The sequence below is a fragment of the Rhinatrema bivittatum genome, chromosome 2, assembly GCF_901001135.1.
Source record: "Rhinatrema bivittatum chromosome 2, aRhiBiv1.1, whole genome shotgun sequence".
In the NCBI taxonomy this organism is placed as follows: Eukaryota; Metazoa; Chordata; class Amphibia; order Gymnophiona; family Rhinatrematidae; genus Rhinatrema; species Rhinatrema bivittatum.
In genome coordinates, this window is record NC_042616.1 from 213,828,728 (window position 1) to 213,834,727 (window position 6,000).

The following is a 6,000-nucleotide window of genomic DNA, read 5'->3' on the forward strand; positions in this document are numbered from 1 at the left end:
TTGGAAGTTGGAGGAAAAGGAGCATGCCATTTTTGGTTTGAAGTTGGAATTAGCTATAAACCTTAGAAAACCAAGTCTTTTACCCACACCCAGTGGTTAGGAAGTGGACCTCAGTGTTTAGAGAACGTTTATGTTTAGTGATTTTTTTTTTCCTTTTTTTTAAATTAAATTTGGAGCTTTCAGTCTGAAGGATCCCACTGACTGGTAGGAGGAGGTTACATAAGAACATGCCACACTGGGTCAGACCAAGGGTCCATCAAGCCCAGCATCCTGTTTCCAACAGTGGCCAATCCATGCCATAAGAACCTGGCAAGTACGCAAAAACCAAGTCTATTCCATGTTACCGTTGCTAGTAATAGCAGTGGCTATTTTCTAAATCAACTTAATTAATAGCAGGTAATGGACTTCTCTTCCAAGAACTTATCCAATCCTTTTTTAAACACAGCTATACTAATTGCACTAACCACATCCTCTGGTAACAAATTCCAGAGTTTAATTGTGCGGTGAGTAAAAATGAACTTTCTCCGATTAGTTTTAAATGTGCCACATGCTAACTTCATGGAGTGCCCCCTAGTCTTTCTATTATCCGAAAGAGTAAATAACTGATTCACATCTACCCGTTCTAGACCTCTCATGATTTTAAACACCTCTATAATATCCCCCCTCAGCCGTCTCTTCTCCAAGCTGAAAAGTCCTAACCTCTTTAGTCTTTCCTCATAGGGGAGCTGTTCCATTCCTCTTATCATTTTGGTAGCCCTTCTCTGTACTTTCTCCATCGCAATTATATCTTTTTTGAGATGCGGCGACCAGAATTGTACACAGTATTCAAGGTGCGGTCTCACCATGGAGCGATACAGAGGCATTATGACATTTTCCGTTTTATTCACCATTCCCTTTCTAATAATTCCCAACATTCTGTTTGATTTTTTGACTGCCGCAGCACACTGAACCGACGATTTCAATGTGTTATCCACTATGACGCCTAGATCTCTTTCTTGGGTTGTAGCACCTAATATGGAACCTAACATTGTGTAACTATAGCATGGGTTATTTTTCCCTATATGCATCACCTTGCACTTATCCACATTAAATTTCATCTGCCATTTCGATGCCCAATTTTCCAGTCTTACAAGGTCTTCCTGCAATTTATCACAATCTGCTTGTGATTTAACTACTCTGAAAAATTTTGTATCATCTGCAAATTTGATTATCTCATTCATCTTATTTCTTTCCAGATCATTTATAAATATATTGAAAAGTAAGGGTCCCAATACAGATCCCTGAGGCACTCCACTGCACACTCCCTTCCACTGAGAAAATTGTCCATTTAATCCTACTCTGTTTCCTGTCTTTTAGCCAGTTTGCAATCCATGAAAGGACATCACCACCTATCCCATGACTTTTTACTTTTCCTAGAAGCCTTTCATGAGGAACTTTGTCAAACGCCTTCTGAAAATCCAAGTATACTACATCTACTAGTTCACCTTTATCCACATGTTTATTAACTCCTTCAAAAAAGTGAAGCAGATTTGTAAGGCAAGACTTGCCTTGGGTAAAACCATGCTGACTTTGTTCCATTAAACCATGTCTTTCTATATGTTCTGTGATTTTGATGTTTAGAACACTTTCCACTATTTGTCCTGGCACTGAAGTCAGGCTAACCGGTCTGTAGTTTCCAGGATCGCCCCTGGAGCCCTTTTTAAATATTGGGGTTACATTAGCTATCCTTCAGTCTTCAGGTAAAATGGATGATTTTAATGATAGGTTACAAATTTTAACTAATAGGTCTGAAATTTAATTTTTTAGTTCCTTCAGAACTCTGGGGTGTATACCATCTGGTCCAGGTGATTTACTACTCTTCAGTTTGTCAATCAGGTCTACCACATCTTCTTGGTTCACCATGATTTGATTCAGTCCATCTGAATCATTGCCCATGAAAACCTTCTCCAGAACGGGTACCTCCCCAACATCCTCTTCTGTAAAAACTGAAGCAAAGAAATCATTTAATCTTTCCTCAATTGTCTTATCTTGTCTAAGTGCCCCTTTAACCCCTCGATCATCTAACAGTCCAACTGACTCCCTCACAGGCTTTCTGCTTCGGATATATTTTAAAAAGTTTTTACCGTGAGTTTTTGTCTCTATGGCCAACTTCTTTTCAAATTCTCTCTTAGCCTGTCTTATCAATGTCTTACATTTAATTTGCCAACGTTTATGTATTATCCTATGTTCTTCTGTTGGATCCTTCCTCCAGTTTTTGAATGAAGATCTTTTGGCTAAAATAGCTTCTTTCACCTCCCCTTTTAACCATGCCGGTAATCGTTTTGCCTTCTTTCCACCTTTCTTAATGTGTGGAATACATCTGGATTGTGCTTCTAGAATGGTATTTTTTAACAATGACCATGCCTCTTGCACATTTTTTACTTTTGTAGCTGCTCCTTTCAGTTTTTTTCTAACAATTTTTCTCATTTTGTCAAAGTTTTCCTTTTGAAAGTTTAGCACAAGAGTCGTGGATTTGCATACTGTTCCTCTTGCAGTCATTAATTCAAATTTGACCATATTATGATCACTATTGCCAAGCGGCCCCACCACCATTACCTCTCTCAACAAGTTCTGTGCTCCACTGAGAATTAGGTTGAGAGAATGGAAGAAGGCGAGAGGAAAAATTTGAGGCTTCTGAGAGGAATTTCAGAGAAACAGGAAAGGAGAGGTTCATAGATTTCAGAGACAATTTGTGGACCATAAGGTTTTGGAAGGAGACCCATTAGAGTTTCACACTAAGCAGCCTGCCCTAATATTCCATTTGTGGGAAGAAAGGAGACCCTTGGAAAGAGATTAAGGGACCACAAACACAGATCAGTTTGGATTGTATTTATTGATGTGATTATGGATGTAACAAAAAGAAAATGTGTTTAGCGCTATCTGATTACTGTCCAAGGCAGACAGGGAAATGGACTGATACAAATGAAACTCTGAAACCACTTTTAGCAAAAAGGAGAGCACAGTCTGAAGATGAACTGCATCTGGAATCATATAGAGAAAAGACTCACAGCAGGAAAGGGTCTTCAGCTCAGAGACCCGACGTGCTGAACAGATTGCTACCAGAAAACTGTCTTTAAGGTAAGCAGCCACAAGGAAAGAGTATGCAGTGGTTGAGAAGTCAGACCTACCAAGAACTCAAGGACCAAGTTAAGGTCCCACAGAGGCACCGGAAGCCGCAATGGGGGGCAAAGATGCTTAACTCCCTGCAAGAAACAGGACACATCCAGATGGGAAAACAAAGGTCCTTCATTGATTCTCCCACTATGACAAGCCAGGGCTGCAACTTGAACCTTCAAGGTGTTACGGGCCAAACCCTTAAGCAAGCTGTCCTGTAAAAATTCCAAAATCAAAGAAATATCCACCTTGAGCAGTTGAGTACTTCGCTTGGAACACCAGGCCTCAAAGACCCTCCAAACTCTAACATAGGCTAAAGAAGTAGAACATTTCTAGGTCAGAAAATTACAACAGGCAAATAACCCCATTTCAACAACCAAGCCCTTTCAATGGTCAAACTGTAAGACAGAATCTTCGTATAGAAGAAAAAATTAACTAGCTATGTGAATGAATGTTAGCTACAGATATTAAAAATTGTAATTAATATGGATGAAATGTATCTGTAATTTGACTGTGATTGTGAATTTTATATTAATAATGGAATTTTTGTAGAGATAAGACCTCAGTATTGGCAGGAGATCTGTAACAACAGAAACTTCTTGTGGCCAATTGGTCCAGTCACTGGTCTTATAATCTCTAATTTTAAACTTTTAATAAAATTACTTAAACTATTTTATTAAATGCAATTTTAATTGTTGTTCAAAAGAACTGTAATTTTTAATTATTGTTTTTAATAAAAGCTGGATACGTGTCTCTGAACAGTTTTTAACGACACTATTAAACCTGAATTGGTTACAACCATAAAGCTCTTTAATTACTGCAACAATTTTTACTGCTGAAGATTTTGTTGAAAAATGATGTTACAATATTCATAAGGTTAACAAAACGTTTGTATGACTGATGAAACTATGTTGCAGCGATTTGTTGAAAAATAATGTTACTTTTGTAACTCCTCACTGCTTGCTTCATTGAAAAGTGCTTTGACAAAACTGTTCATAAAGAAAAGGCAAGCATCTATGCTGTTTAAATGGACTTGACTGTCTCAAAATGAATTTATGCCTTTGTGCTGTTCATCAATTTATGCTGTTCGTCAATTGCTGTGGCAAACCATTAAATAAGAATTTCTTAATGCAAAGTAGTGCGTCGTATCTACTGAAAATGCTTAGCTGACTCTTCAGATGGTAACGTATCCCAAAAGCAATGTATGAAATTTAAACTCTGTAGCTAAGCTTATATTGAAACTTAGCAATCACATTTCAGTCTCATGCCTTGATGACCAGGCGGATGGTAAATATCACACCGCCTCATACTTAGTTGTAAACCCCGACAAAATTGAAAATGACAGAACACTTATCTTGGATTTCTGGCAGCCATTTACGCTGTACGTTTTCATCAGTCTGTCATTAGTCAGACCCTGAGGGTCTAATAACCGCCGCCAACGCGGCCGGCGTTTCGCCAAAAACGCTGCTTCAGGGCAGACTCTGGATTAAAACAACACATGAGATTTAAATCACTTCAGTGTCTGTAAAAAACCATTTTTGAACGGAAAAATATCTCAATTACTTACAATTCTTGAAGAGAAAACTCTTTCTGCAACAATCGGGTTCAGACTGAAAGTGTTTTTTAAAAAATGGCCTCGCTTATTTTAAGCAAGTGATTGGCTTGAAAAGCACCAATGAATGTTTGCAAATGAATACTGACAATGTGCTGACGTCATATTAAGCTTGTACGGCCGTATTCTATACGGCGGTACGGCATATATTGAAGTCAACATTAGGAATCTCAAAAACTGTCTGTATTATGTATCATTTATTTTCCTTTTTTTTCTCAAAAAAGTAATGGCAATGGGGTAACCGTACATTATTTGTTGTAATTACAATAAAAGGACAAATTTAGTGAATGAGGCTGTTCTATTCAATTTTGGAATTTAAACCTGATGGTTCTTCAGATTTTAGTTTAAAAATCCATTCTTGCTCTTTCTTGTATAACTGTCTCTCTCTGTCACCTCCTCTTGGGTCACATTTAATGTGTTCAAGGACAAACCACTTCAGCCCTTTAACATCATGATTTTCATGCAAACAGTGTGCTACAATTGGAGCTGTTATTTTCTTATTTTTCAGCAACTTTTGTGTTCCCCTATGCTTAATTTGAAAGATCTTGTTGTCTGTCCCACGTAGATTTTATTGCAAGGGCATTTTATAATGTAAATCACATGATCTGTTTGACATGTAGTAAAACTATTCAATTTGTATTTATATTGGGTTTGTGTACAAGTGTATTCTTTGATCTCTAAAGTTTGATCACAAATTTTGCAGTGACCACATTTGAAGTGACCCAATGGTACTGTACCGTCAATAGATCATGAATGTGAATTCTCTCTCAATGTGGATGGGCTTAAGATTTCTTTCAAATTTCTTGATCTTGAGTATGCTGCTCGAAATTCCATATTTTCCATACCTGGTATCATTTTAATAAGAAACCAGTGTTGGCGCATAGTTTGCACAATTTTCCGTGATGAAGGTGAATACTGAGTCACACAAGTGATCATGTTTGCATCTTGAGATTTAGGTTGAGGTACAAGAAGTGCATTACGGTCATAATATAATGCACGTTTAAATCCTGTCTTAATACATTTGTTATGATAGCCTCTATTCTTCAAATCACTCTTTAAATTTTCTGATTGTTGTCTGTATAGTGAAGTATGTTCATAATTTTTTTTTTACTTTAAATGATTGTAACTCTTTAAGCACTCACCAAACTTCTTAAATACAAAAACAAATTACCTGAATTTTTATTATGCTTTAGTTCACTTATTAATGCGCACACAGGAATAAGATGAGAATAAAT